Consider the following 16,177-nt stretch of genomic DNA (forward strand, 5'->3'; position numbering starts at 1 on the left):
CCCACCTAAGTATGTTTTGTCCTCGAAACATGCATCATATCAAAGACTATTGTATGAGTAAGGTGTGAGTGAGGTATCAAAGGAAGCCACCAACACTTATCCTTATACGACATTGTCCCAGAAAGCATGCTTGAGAGTTATGGCTTCAAATCTTCATATAATGCTCTCTGAAAATCTCCAAAGTATAGTACTTGATAGTACATGTCTTTCATGAAGTGCACGCACCATTTGCATCCATTTGGAGCTTTATTTAGGCCTCATAACAATGAATTCTAGAAAATTACAACAAGATATTTTATTATTATTTTGGATCACAAAACCTCTTGGCATGCATTCAAAATGTGCTCAAAACCCTCCAACATAGAGGCATGTTGCCATGTTTCTTCATCTTGAGGTAATCCCTTCCACTTGATAAGGTATTCATGAAAAGAATGGTTGCAAAGTACCTTCTCTCTCTCTCTCTCTCCCAACACTTTTTCAGGGATATACTCCACCATGCTATCTTCACTCATGGGTGGAAGCTCATCCAAAACTTGCACTTCTAGCCCAACATATACCTTCAAGTGTGATACATGGAAGACATTATGTGTCTTCGTGGTGGATGGAAGTAGCAATTGATAAACCGCTTCACCAACTCTTCTCAATATCTTATACGAACCATAGAATCGGTATGCATGCTTTGTGTTGGTATTGCCATTGAGAGATCCATACCTAGTTTTGGGTATCCTCAAGAAGACAAAATCTCCTTCTTTGAAATTCCAATGGTCTTCAATGTGCATCTTCATAATCCTTCATGCATGTTGTGTCTCATAGCAATAATGCCTCAAGTAAGTCTCAAGCCACTTGTTCACCCTCTTAGTTTGACCATCGGTTTTCGGGTGATAGGTCATGCTTGGAGTCAATAAATGTGCCCATGATCTCAAATAATGTATGCCAAAAATGTGCCCATGAGCTTCACATCTTGATAACTCACTATTTTTTGTGGCATACCATGCATCTTCAAAACACATATTCCATGAATTTATGTGCAACCATGGATGCCGAGTACGTCACTTTTGTTGGTAGAAAATAGGTAACTTTTGTCAAATGGTCAACTACAATGTTAATTTTGTGCCACCCTCTCCTGTTAGTTGAAACCCATTGCACTTACCATCTGAGATCGATAAGGACTGAAGAAAACCACTAGGCTTTTGCGTAGGATCCTTGTTGAGTTGACATGGCATAAATTTGGAGATATATTCTTTCACATCTCTCCATTGGTCATTCCAATGGAGGCTCTTCCTTATGGCATCATAGGTTTTGAACAAACCCAAATGTCCTGCCCCATGGGAAAAGAATGCATCTCATCCATAACCTTTTTCTTGAAAGTCAAACAAGGCATAAGATACACCCTCTCCTTAGGTGTCAAAGACCATTATACAATGAGAAATGAGGTAAATCATCACAAGTACCATGCTGTAATTTTTGTACCATTTGTGATGCCTCTCCATCAATCATACTACACCTCTTGGATGTCATTAATTCAATCCTTGTACATGTCTATGATGGGTGGCTGATAATGAGCATGCCCACATTGTAGAAAGTGAATCTTCCACCACATTATCCTTTCCCTTCATGATGTAAGTGATCTCAAAGTCATAGTTTTGAAGAGTAGCCAACCACCTTCTTTGCTTAGGTGAGAGATTAGGTTATGGTAAGTCGTCATAAACATGCAAATCTATCTCTTTGTCATTAAGCTTGACATAATAACCCCATGATCTTGGTACAACATGACACCAATTCCTCTTCCACATGCATCCTCTCTTATAGTGAAAGGCTTGGAGAAATCCAAGCATACCAAAATAGGAGCTGAAGTAAGCATCCTTTTAAGCTCTTCAAAGCTCTTATGGGGTATATCATCTCAAAATAATGCATCTTTCTTCAACTTTTCCATTAATGGAGCTGCTATGTAAGTATATTTCTCAATGAACCTCCAGATAGAAAGATGAAAGAGCTAACAATCCCCTCAATTTAGTGATATTGGTGGAAGTAGGCTAATTTCTTACACATTCCAATTTCTTGGGATCCATCCTTATGCCATCTTTTCCCACAATGTGACCAAGGTACTCCACTTCATTTTCCATGAACGTACACTTGCTCTCTTTGGAATATAAATGGTTGGGTCTCAATGCATACAAGACTTTACACACATTAACCAAGTGCTCCTCTTCACTCTTGCTATAAAACAATATGTCATCAAAGAAGACCAATATAAACTTGAAGAGGAATGGTTGAAGCACTTTGTTCATCAAGGCTTGAAAGTGGTGAGTGCATTGCATAATCCAAACGGCATCACCATGAAGTGATAGAGGTCCATCTTAGTCCTAAATTCCAGGGTGGTTGCAAGATCAGGGTGCCCAGTTTTGTCCACTCAGGCACCTTGTAAACAGTAAAAAAACAGGCATTTGTTTACCTTTAGTGGCTAATCTCTCCTAGTAAATGAAGGAATTCCGTTTCAAGTTCTTTTGTTGGAACATCATATTCAAAGTTGGAAATATAGTTGCATAATTTGATTAAGCATTAGATACTCAAAAGTCCTCATTTTCTTAGGTACAAAGTCAATGTATACACCCTGTCCCAAATTTGAACTGATTTCATAAAATGCTAATATCTTTTACATATAAACTCATATGAGATTCCCACTTTGTACCTTAGATCTTCACATAATATGGAGCTTAACTTGATTTTTTGAGAAAATTTTAAGATATTTGTCTATTTTCTTTAAATATTTCAAGGTCTTGAAAGTGTTATAATATACGCCACTTTTTGTACCCACAATAGCTACCACTTAAAATCCTCAATCTTGTAGATCAAAAGAGTGGGTAGATACTGAGACATTAGTAGAATGTGGTGGTTAGTAAAAATTGCAAATCTAATGGTTGGATTTTTAATGATCTCTTTTTTAAAATTCTTCCAGACTATCAGAAGGCCTGCAAATATTAATAATCTAATTAGTAAAATTACATTTTTGATGTGAATCATCTAAAACCTATAGGGACTAGTGTACTTGTAATGGTCCATCTATGGAAAAATAAATTGGATCACTGTAAGTATGGAAAGATCATTTGTTTATCATTTCATCATATTTTTGATTAATTTTGATTAACTAGACTAATTTATATTAATTGAAGTTATATTGGGTTAATTTAAGGGCAAGCATATTTTCTATTATTTGCTTGATCTCATTTTAAGTACCTTGCCCGTAAAAATTTGCTCTCCAAGCATTGTCCCAGTCCAGCATAAACTGGATAAAATTGGACACCCTGATCTTGCAACAACCCTCCATCTTGTATTCATCAATACTCTTCATCCTAATTTGGTAGTAGCCGGATCTCAAGTCAATCTTGGTGAAGAATTTGGTCCCTTTTTAACTCATCCAAAATATCATCTATCCTTGGGATCGGATACATATTCTTGACAACAATGATCTTGTTCAAATCACGATAGTCAATGCACATGAAAAAGGTACCATCCTTCTTCTTTACTAGAAGCATGGATGATGCAAACAGTGATTGAATTGGCTCCACACAACCCATTTTCATCAATTCTTTGACTTGCTTTGCTATCTCATATTTCTCAACTTTTGGCAATCTATATGGATGTTTGTTAATGGGCATAGCATTAGGCTCAAGCTTTATCCCATGATCCACATCATGCTCGAGTGGCAAGAAGTTAGGCATTTGAAATACATCTTCATAGTCCTTTAATAGCTTTGTCATTCCCTTACGCGTGTATTCTTGCTCTTCCCCACATGGTCTTCATCTTTGCAAAGATGTAGTACATAAATTTGTCACATTTTTTTGAGACCTCCCTTGAGTTGAGTGCCATTAATCAAAGTTAACTTTGAGCTACAAAATCCATGTAAAGTGACACTCATTTCTCCTTGCATAAAGCTCATGAAGCCTTGCTACAAATTCATGGGTCCCAAGAGTGGATAGTGTTGAGATGTCAAGCTCAACATGAGCGTCAGACACTCACGAAGCACCTGCATGACTGTTTGACATTTATATCACTGGCGGGTTTGGTAGTTGGCACTGACATATCTTCGCCAGAGATTTTACAACTGGACTACATCGACTAGTCCATATCTATCCACTCCTCTTAGCGTGTTCACATTATGGACCACTTGTATATACTCTATTATGTGTGTTAGGAACTTTATCTTCCTTGTAGACCTCTTTTGCTGTATGAAGAAGAAGAAGAATTTTCAGCCTCTCACCTTGTGTGTTCTCTTCTAGGGTTTGTGTGTGTGTGTGTGTGCTTGCAAGAGCTCAAGATCTCTTCTCCTCTGCATCTTTTCATGGTATCAGAGCCTGGTTCATGCTAAGGGCTAAGTGGCAAGCAAGAGAAGCATAGGAAGGGGTACAAGGGGAAGAGCTTCATCTACTCTTCCTCCTTTGTGTTGGCTACTACACCCTTGTTCAGGAGCACTTCGGGAGGCACCGTCAAATGAACTCTGATTAAGGAGCTTTCTTCATGGAAGGAGAGGTACACAGAAACTCTATTATCCTTTGGACAAAAACTACTAGCCAAAAACGCGTTTCAAGCGCGTCTGGACCTCCATTTTTTAGTTCGCAGCAGCAGGCGTTTATGGGCAGTGCAGGTAAGTTTTGATTCTACAGAAGTTTGTTTTTGGAATTGCAGGAAGGGTGATTGGTTGTGCAGACACTGTGTGTACTGTAAAGAGGTCTCAAATTTGCCATTGGGTGTATGTATGCAAATTAAGGTCATTGGTTGTGACAATTTAGGTGTAGTATAGTACCGCTGCAGAGAATATAACAGTTTATGTAGGTCAAGCAAGAGTGCTATTGTTGGTAAATTTGTCTCGCAGAAAAGATAAATGATGGAATAAACTAAATTGTTGCAAAGAAGCTTGACAAGAACAACTTCCATGCTTGGAGGTTTAGATTGACAAACTTCTTGATGGGAAAAAGTTACTGGGACTACATTGAAGGTGAACATGAGGAGGCACTAGAGATACCGGAGATTAATCCAACTGTTGCAAATATAAAAGAGTTTAAGGATTGGAATAAAGGAGAAATGAAAGTCATGTATTGGCTTTCTATCAGGATACATTACACTATGATTGGGCATATATAGGATGCCAAGTCACCTAAGGAGGCATGGGACACCTTGGTGAAGTTGTATGAAATCAACACCAAGGCACGAAAGATTTAGTTGAAGAATGAGCTTCATACTGTGTGGAGAAGAAGAATATGTCTATGAACGATTATGCTTTGAAGATTAAGGAAATTGTGGAATCCCTTGCATCAATTGGTGTTTCTGTTGATGATGATGATGATAAGGTGGAAGTGTGTCTGCGTGGTCTCGGGCCACAATACAAGGCATTCAAGACGTCTATTCAGACTTGGGGGAGAACATTCCCAACTTCACAGATTTGGTATCAATGCTGATCATTGAAGAGAAGAACTTGGGTGAAGATCAGCAGTCTTTAAAAAATAAAAACAGTTTAGAGCAGCAGGCCTTCTACACAAGTTCAGGTAGAGGACGAGGTAGAGGTCGTGGACGTGGCCAAGGTGGTGGCCGAATAGGTAATCAGAATTATGGTCAGCGTATCAACAATCCCAGGATTCACAAAACAACAACAACATACAGGTGGAAGAGGCCAGTTTAGAGATAGGGGGAGTCAACGAGGTTGTGGTAATTGGCAAAGGCAACATAATGATACAAGAGGTTGTTTTTACTGTGGTAAGCCTGGGCATGTGCAGGTAGATTACTATAAGAAGCAGAATGACATGCAAAATGGAAAAGTGCAATAAAATAACTATGCATCCTCTAGCAGAAATAATGAGAGGTTGTCTGTTCTACAACATGTGGTTAATGCTATGTCTGGAAAATGATGTAGTAACATGTAAGGATGATGTATGGTATGTTGATTCAGGTGCTTCGAACCACATGACAAGTCATGGTGAGTGGTTCAAGGAAATGAAGTCTTGAAAGACCAGGTTTTGTTGAAACAGGGGATGACACAGCTCATCCGATTGCCCATGTTGGGAATGTGCCATTGTCTATGCCCAGGATGGTAAGGTGAAGTACCTTGCAGCAGATGTACTTCATGTTTCGAACATTACAAAGAATCTAGTTTTTGTTACTAGATGATTGAGCAGGGTTTGTAGGTTCAGTTTAACCCTGATGGGGCTATTATGTAGAAGACTTTAAAGATAAGTGTAGGTTGGTTGCAAAAGGCAACAGAGTGGGTAGAATGTTTACATTGAATGTAAATATACCTGAAGTGATTGCTACAATGTTTGCAAATGGTTCAGGAGTTGTTGTAGATACATAAATTTGGCATAAGAGAGTTGGGCATGTCAGTGTGTAAAGCATGTCAGTGTGTAAAGCATGAAGTCTATGTAGAATAAAGAAATTGTGACATGGCATAAGAGAGTTGGGCATGTCAGTGTGTAAAGCATGAAGTCTATGTAGAATAAAGAAATTGTGACAGGGCTGCCTAAGTTTAAAGTTGAAGGTATGCAGAAAGTTTGTGAAGCATGTCAATTTTGGAAAGCAAACAAAACATGTATTTCCACATGACATAAATGTGAGCAGGAGTGTTCTAGATGTTGTGCATTTAGATGTATGGGGCCCTACGAAGACTATGTCTATGGGTGGCGCAGGTACTACGTAACATTCATTGATTTGACCACACGAGGAAAGTGTGGGTGTACTTCATGAAGGAGAAGAGTGAAGTGTTCATTCATTTTTAGAATTTTAGAGTTATGGTTGAAAAACAGATAGGAAAGCATGTGAAGTGCCTAAGGTCAGATGGAGGAGGAGAATACTTCTCCAATGAGTTCTTTGAATTCTTGCAAAGAAAGAATGGCATTCAGAGACAATTTACATGTAGATACACTTCATAGCAAAATGGAGTTGCTGAGTGAAAAAACAAGCACATTGCAGAGAAGAATATGCTACATAGCTATTGGGTTGAGGCTGTGTCTATAGCAATTTATATCATGAACAAGACTCCTACTGTAGCCACAAATGATGTAACGCCAGAGGAGAGGTTCACTGGTAGGAAACCTGATTTGTCTCACTTGAAAGTTTTTGAATGTATTGCATATGTGCATGTGCCAGATGAGTTACATACCAAGCTGGATCTAAAAGCAAAAAAATATGTGTTTATTGGGTATTCCCTTGAGCAAAAGGGATATAGATGTTATAATCCTGCTACACGTAAATTGAGGGTAAGCAGGGATGTATTTGATGAGATGAGTAGCTAGTATGTTGCTGAAAAAGACATTGCTGGGGCTGATGTAAATGGAAATGTGGTTGCACAGAATGCAAGTCAGCAATCATAGCCATTGAGTGGACCAAGAGAGTCCTCATCCGACTGTTTTATTGATAGACCATGGAGTGGTAGGCTACGTCATAATACCAGTCCTGAAAATGTAGTTGGTACATCACATAAAGGTAAAGAGAAAGTGGTTGAGCCCCTTGGTATGCCTGATATTTATGTAGGGCATTCTCTTGTTGATGGAGATTCTAGTGGCACAAAAATGAGCCTTGATGAGAAGCTTCGGATTCCAGCAATGAGCCCCTTGGTATGCCTGATATTTATCTAGGGCATTCTCTTGTTGATGGAGATTCTAGTGGCACAAAAATGAGCCTTGATGAGAAGCTTCGGATTCTAGCAATGAGGACACCTGGTGTGAAGAAGGCTATGGAAGCCATGAATGCAAAGTTACGAATATCTGGGAAGAGTCAAAAACCCTGTGTAGAGGCTGACTTATGATGGTTATGTGGCACATCACTATGCTTATATGGCAAAAGTTGTGCAGGTTGTAGAACCCACATGTTTTGATGAGGCTATTGGAAATGTGTGTTTGGAGAAAGCTATGGATGAGGAGATGGATGCATTGTGTGAAAATGAGACTTGGGATTTGGTGCCATTGCCTGAAGGCAAGAAAGCTATTGGCTGTATGTGGGTGTATAAGGTGAAACATAACAGTGATGGTAGAATAAGCACGTACAAGGCTATATTGGTAGCCAAAGGATATGCACAAACACATGGGATTGATTATGAGGAGACATTTGGCCCAGTTGCAAAGATAGCAACTGTGAGAGTTGTGATTGTGGTGGCTGCAACTAAAGACTGGTTTTTACATCAGATGGATGTAAAAAATGTGTTCTTGCATGGTGACTTGCATGGTGACTTGCAAGAAGAGGTGTATATAGATCAGCCACCAGGTTTTGAGGATATAGGTCACCCTCCCAGAGTATGTGTGTAAGCTTCATAAGGCCTTGTATGGGCTGAAGCAAGCTTCACGAGCATGCCATGACAAGATTGTTGAGTATCTTGTTACTATTGGTTTTCATATGGTAGATGCAGATCACTATTGTATGTGCGCAAGAGTGATAAGGGTATTGTGATCATCACCATTTATGTAGATGATCTTATTGTTGGGGGTGAAAACTTGGATGAGATTGAGCATGTGAAAAGTCTTCTCAAAAGGAAGTTTGAGGTGAAGGATTTGGGAGATCTGCGCTACTTTTTGGAAATTGAGGTCATTCGCACACCTGAGGGTATTTGGCTGTCTCGCAAAGACAATATGCATTGGACATGTTGTCCAAGTATGGGATGGCTGATTGTAAGCCAATATCGGTGCCATTAGATCAAAATGGCAAGCTTAGTGCGGATGCATGTTATGTGTTGGAGGATCCCACTATGTACAGGAAGATTGTGGGGAGTTTGATCTATGTCACGATCAGCAACCTAGATTTGAGCTACACTGAGAGCCAGTTTATGCAGGTTTCGTGCAAACCACATCTTGACAGTGTGCAATGCACACTTCGGTATTTGAGGGCCACTGTTAACTATGCAGCAGGTGTACCATTGGAGCTATATGGGTACATAGATGCAGATTGGGCAGGTAGCATCTCAGACAGGAGATCTACCAGTGGATTTATGTTTTCATTGGGGAGTGCTGCTATGACATGGAGCAGCAAGAAGCAGCCCACAGTTGCCTTGTTGAGTACAGAGGTAGAGTTCAGAGGAGCTGCGGTGGTAGCATGTGAGGTAGCTTGGTTACGCAAGCTACTTGTGCTAATTTGGGGTTGCATGTGGAGAGAAAGGTTGTCATATATTGTGATAATCTTAGTAGTATACGGTTGGCTAGGAACCCAATTTTTTATGTGTGGATGAAACACATTGAGGTACATTGCCACTTCATCAGGGAGAGAGTCTTGGCAGGGACATCGACTTGGCCTATGTCAGCACACACAGGATCAAGTTACTGACATCTTCACGAAGGCCTTGGGAGCTGAGATGCTCCGAAGATTTTGAGATATGCTTGGAGTTCATGAGCTGGAGTTGAGCTTGAGGGGGAGTGTTGAGATGTCAAGCTTAACATGAGCTAACACTCATGAGATGCCTACATGACCGTTCGACATTTATATCATTGGCGGGTTTGGTAGCACACCGACATATCTTCGCCAAAGATTCTGCAGCAGTTGGACTACACCAACTAGTCCACATCTATCCACTCCTCTTAGCGTGTTCACATTATTGACCGCTTGTATATATTGTATTATGTGTGTTAGTCACTTTATTATGTGTGTTAGTCACTTTATTATGTGTGTTGTATGAAGAAGAAGAAGAATTTTCAGCCTCTCACCTTGTGTATTCTCTTCTAGGGTTTGTGTGTGTGTGTGTGCTTGCAAGAGCAAGCTCTCTTCTCCCCTGCATCTTTTTAGATAGCCAATCGCAACTTGAAACCATGTCAATTGGCCCCATGTTCAATACTTGCAAGTGTAATCTTTTGATAGCAACACATCCATATCCTTACAAACCATTGTACAATCCATAGCATCACTTGCACTTTGTGCATAATTGCCAAGGCATCCGGGTACAATTTAAGATTGCACACTTATTGTCAATTCACAAAACTATGTGTACTACCACTATCTACCAACACGAATGCGACTCTTCCATTGATCATAGTCTTAAGCCTCAAAGTATTTGTACCCTTGCAACTGGCATAGGCTTTATAGGAGATTGAGCATAGAGTAGCATTATGTGCACATGCATTTATAGCACACAAAGTAGTGGATAAACCATCATCTTCATTTCACAAGGTTTCCATCATAGACACCATTGAGGTCAAATGGAAACTCACCATCTAGCTATCAACATCCACATACTCAAAGAAATCATCAAATGATTTCACATCCTTGTCATTTTTCTCATCCATCACTTTCGAGAACACCATGTTGACAGTGACATTACATGCCTTGCATGATTTCTCATGGTCCTTGTGCCACTTCTCATCGCATTTGTAACATAGGCCTTTGTTTCTCATTTCATTGATGTGGTCTTTCTTTAAAAAATTTCTCTTGTTTAGCCCCATTGTTGTAAGACTTTCCATCCCTTGTGAAGGCTTATGAGAAGTGTTGCCAAACCTGATATTTTGTATATTGCCATTACCATACACGAGCGAAAACTTGGGCACACACGGAGTGATGTGATTATCCCTTACTTGCCTTTTGGTGAAAGCATTTGAGCCAATGTTTGGCCATATATTTGACCACGCATTAGTAATTTTGTTCTTCATAAATCTCAACTAAGATTATGGCTTCCTTGAGAGTGGTTGACCGTTGAGCTTTGACATCCACTCCAATAGTGTTCTTCAAGCCCTTGATATACTTCACGATTTTGAAATCTTTCCTAAACCCTTTCACGTGAAGCTTGAGGAATTTGTGAGTGTACTTCACAATTGAATATTTTTGTTGGAGATCATCCCACTCCTCACAAACAAGCTTGTCCTTATGAAACTTAAAAGTGAATGCATCTTTCATGTCCTCCTTGAAAGCATCTCATGTTGGTGATTTCGTACTCTTGTGATTGGAGATGTCTCCACCAAGCATGAGCATACTAGCATAATAGATCTTGGCCCTTTCACTTTGAGGATTCATCTCCAAGTAGAGGTCCATCTTGTTGGACCCACTCTTTGAAATCTTCGTTAGAGGCATCTTCACCATTGAACTTGGTAAGCACGATTCTGTCTTTCACTCCTCTAAACTCTTCTTGATCCACATGTTGATGTCAATGAGCATGAACATTATTCACATCTTTAGTAGTGATCTTCATACCCATGAAACCTTGATGATGACCATGACCTTTGTTAAGTCAAAAGCATCATTCCGAGAAGATTTGTATGCATGCCCTTTGCATCGCTAGGTGTGGACACATACATTGAATTGTGCATGGCTCCAAGGAAAGAATGCAAGTTTGGATTGTTCTCCTTGTTTAACAAATGTAGCTTGAGCCATGTCACTAAACATAATGCCTTTGGATTGACTTGAGCCTTCGATATTGTTTGATCAACTATGATGTCCGCACAAGTCATGAGAGGTTCTTTCCACAAAGGAATCATGCATTGGAGTAGATCCATGAATGGGTTGCCACACATGATCTTGACTATTTCATTGTGACAACTCATTATTCAAATCATTGCAAATCTCTTTGATTTATTCTAACATTGGCTTAATGATTGTTTCCATCATTCCATGCATTATCATCATCATTTGTGCCATGCCACTATTCATAGCCCGGGTGATGCATTTACATTAGGCTCCCCACATGATTCGGTGCATTGGCAATATTGGCATATGTTGTGCTTGTTTATACATGATATGCCCTCATTTGCATGCGAGTTCTTGACCTTGGGATTAGTGTCCTCAAATCATGTCCATAGGTTCCAAATTCTTCATGTCCTTTAGCTCTTGAAGAACCAAGGCTTATTTGGGTAGTCACTCTTTTGGCATGACAGGCTGAAATAGAAAACAGAATGTGGAAAGCTCAAATCTTGTCACATTTTGGATCTTTTTGGTTCTATGGGAAGCTCTAGATGCGTACTATCAAAATATGTAAAAAATAGTAAGAATCTGATGTGCCCTTCTATTCTCTATTTTAAGGTTTGCATGTCACTATTGAAATTTGAAAATTTTCCCTAAAACCTTGAATAAAGTTCTGAATCTTGATGTCTTTGGATTGTTGGAAAGCTATTGAATAGTACTATCATCCCTTTGAGCCGTTTCACTTCAATCCAAGCCTATGTAGAGTTGAGCTAGTGGCCTATGTTGGAATCGAGTGATTTTTGGCTCAAATGAAAGCCTTAAAGGAGTGCTTTGAGGCCATGTACCTTCCTTGACAAGATCTTGAATGTGGCCAGATTGATTTAGGTTTTTGTATTTTCTAAAAAAACCCTAATTTAGCCACCCTTTGGAAGTACGATCAAGGATGTTTTTAGCTCTTTTGGAAGCTTGAATTGAGCTCTTTCTAATGGTGTATAACTTTTGATCGATATCCAAAATACTTGTGACTAAATTTAGATTTTTGGTTGCAGCCATGCATAGATTTTGGAGAAATTTCAATAGCACCTCCCTTGGAATTTGTGCCATATCTCAAATATCTAGATGCATCAAATAAGTGTGAAAGTAATGCTTAGTGAACCAAATCACATTGAATAGCATCCATATTCATTGCATAATGCCAATGTCATACCCTTGCATTTGTCTTGCACTTGCCAATGGAATATAATACTAGGGACCCATTGCCCGAATGCAACCAGATGGAATCAATGCCCATTGAGTTGATTGAGTCGATGCCGTGCTTTGATGCTTGCCAATCCCTCCCAACCAAGCCTACCAGGTTTCACTCTAAGGGAAGAGTTGGGGCCATTTTTTCACTTTGGGTACCTATGTCCCTTTTGTACCGCATTACCAAATAACTACAACATAAAAGGTTCATGACACACTCACGCTTGGCCTCTCCACGTAATACCAAGGGTACCCTTTTCCCATAGTAGATTCTAATTTTATTGATGAAATTACAACAGATCAATTATATAGAAAAGTGTAACAGACTTACATGACTTGCATGAACTCATGCAAGTACCATCATAAGATGTATTAACTAGCATGAACTCATGCTATTTTCCATCATCAAATAGTTCCAACACATTAAAAAAAAACATCCCACAAGTGTGTGAATCAAGTACATGTGCTCATTCCATCTCTTGCCATCACATAGGCATGTCATATAACATTCTATAGCATGTAGACAGCTATGAATAGTAACTAGGGCATTGCATAATGCCATCAATATCTTGTGGAATAGCTCCAATAGCATGCCAATGTCATGAAAAAGCGATCAATAGTCTCCAATGGTAAGAAATTACGGTTTTATGAGTAAAACCCTAAATCTCCATGAGACCTTACAAGGAATCATTCATTAATGTCCCAATGAGGAAGAGCAACTCACCAAATGGTACTTGGAAAGATCCAATGCTTGAAGGAGGTGAAGATTCAAGCCTCTTATGATGAAAAACATGACACCTCATTTGCAGCTTTGTAGCCCTCCATTCACCACCAAAATGCAAGGTTAACCACCCAGAAATGCATGAAAAACCTTCAAGTACTTGAGAGAAGCCATTGTAAGTGTGCTTTAGAGTAGTTAGGGAATGGATTTGCTTCAAAAATGCACCTTGTTGCTATATTTTTTGCTGCCTAATTTTTAAGGGTTTTATGAAGTGATTATGTTGCAAATCATCCACTTGATTAAGCATTGGTTTCCCTAATTAGCATATGTGTGAAGATGGAGGCATAAGGTGATGGATTTCTAGGGATTCTAGGCACAACAAAAGGGCTGAAAATTCCATGAAAATGTGCAAAAATTATGGGAAAAATTTGGGAAAAAATGGAACAAGTAAGCTTTGATATGACTGTAAGAGAGGGGCTACTCAGGGCATGGAGTAAGCATGGGTGTAGGTCACCAGCCTTGAGAAAAGGGAGGCTAAGAAAGCCATGGAATCTTGAAAAGCTATAATTGTGATTAGTAGTGATTAATGATGATTAGTAAACTTAAAAAATTATCCTTTATACTCAACCCCATGTTCATACTCACTTACGCCTTTGGCCCCCACACTGGGCCTTTGCCTAAGCCCATTACCCATGGTCTTATCCTCTTTATCTTGCCCATAGCCTACGGTTATTGTATTTGCATGCCACATCATTACAAACATTTACTTTAGTGGTCTATCCACCAACACCTAGAATAGATGCACATTGGGTGGGTGTTGGGAGTTGTCTTACTTCAGGCTCATTGTTTGGAATGATTTCTTCAAGGTGGTAGGCTAGCTAATTATTTTAATGAGTTGTTTTTTATTTCATAAAAGCCTTTTGAGAATCTCATCAATCTTAGCCAGTTGTTTTAGTCAATTGTTTTTTTCCATAAAAGCCTTTTGAACAACTCATTGATCTTCCTTTGAACAACTCATTGATCTTCTTTTGTTCTAGATCCACTACCACCGATAGTTCTTGGCTTGGTGTTTTGCTAGTGGTTTTACTAGCGTTGCCTCTTGGTGGTATTGGACTAGGTAATGCTAGGCCCAATGTTTTTTGTGTTGGCTCCTTGGTGCTTTACTTGTGTCTTTTTTGTGTATGCTCCTTTATGTTTTACTAGTTCTTCACTTGGTGCTTTACTAATGCTTGCTCTCAGCTTTGTGGACTAGGTAGTGCTAGGCTTTGTCTTTTATGTGTCGGTAAATATTTGCCATGTGGCAAAGCACCTACCACCTCACCATCATTTTTTTTGTTTTTATTTTTTAAAAAATAAATCTTATTATTAAATTTTATTTTTAATAAAATTTTAAGTTGAACGGATGTAAAATTTAGTTATTAAATAGATATTATTCACTAAATAAAAAATTATTATTCAAAAATTATTATTCTTTAATTAAGTAAATATTATAAAATAATTAAATAAATACTTATTATTAAACAAATGAATACGTATTTTTAAATTTTTTTTGAGAAACGAAAAATATGTATTATGAATTAGTGTAAAAAATATAAATAATATTTATCAAATAAATAAATATTATTTATTAAAAAATAAATATTTGGTATTTAAAATAATTAATTAGTTTACCAATTTTAAAAATTATCATAATCTTTTTAATATATTTTTAGTATTTTATTTTAAAAAATTATTATTATCTTTGAAAAGATTAGATAAATTGGTAGAAATCTAGATTTTATCCATAATCTAATTTAACCAATGAAATGCTATCTGGCTTAGTATATATAGCCTAATTTTTTGAGTCACCCCCATTCTTGGAGCTTCACCAATTTTGGAGGTGGCTCCATTTCTAGCATATGTTAATCTTGTTCTAGTATTAATTTAATCTTGAGATTAACTTTAATTTTAAGCTTAATCTCTTTTTTCCTACCTTTTAGGATGGGTTCACAAAGTCATAGGAGTAGAAAAAGTAATAGGTAGCCAAAGAGGTGATAGTCCAAGTGGTAAAGTGTTTGCCTAGGACCGAAAGGTCTTGGGTTCAAACCCTGCTTGGACCCCTCGGCACAGCAGCACCTCTCATCCGTGCTCTCCATAAGCTTCCCTTTCGGCATCGATCGTGTTCTGGCCACCTTTCCCAGGAGGACTCTAGTGTAGCCCCTCCGCTCTCTGTGTGGTCGAGTGTGCTCGTCGCCCTCTTCAGAGGGCTGCGTAGATGATCTTGTAGCTCACGACACCAGCGTGGCTGGGACGTTGAGCGAGTTGTAATGTTAACTATTAGTAGGATCTCTCTTCCGGGGAAAAAAAAAAAGAAAGGAAAAAGTAATAGGCAATGGGATCTCTTCATCTACCTTATTCATAGGAGTAAGCAAGGGTTCACATGGAGGATTGGAGGAGAAGAGATGGTGAGCACAAAGCAAGGGCTCAAGCATTGCAGTGCATGGTGGGTTCGATCGATGAGACGCCATCTCCTCCCCCCACCCATTCTCCATATTTTCTACATGAACCCACTCCACCTCCTTCTCCTCCTCATTCTCCCACAATTCTTTCTCCACACTATTTTGCACCCTTTTCCCACTCATCCCTTGCATTTTGCCGATGCGGCCACTCCACTGTCCAGTGCTACCCACCATGAGGTGGACCCTTCGAGCTTGCCACTCCTTTCTTGGGTGCCTCCCATGAGCTTGCTTCTTCTCTACCTAGTGCCTCTCTACCTTTAGGCGTGGCCCTCGAGTTTACCTCGCCTCTCGTGGTGGGAGATACCTATGAGCTTGCCACTCCTCCATCTAGTTGTGCACATGTGCTTCTTCCTATAGCCAC

Source organism: Cibotium barometz, chromosome 55 (genome assembly GCF_041138505.1).
Source record: "Cibotium barometz isolate CiBa-2024 chromosome 55, ASM4113850v1, whole genome shotgun sequence".
Classification (NCBI taxonomy): Eukaryota; Viridiplantae; Streptophyta; class Polypodiopsida; order Cyatheales; family Cibotiaceae; genus Cibotium; species Cibotium barometz.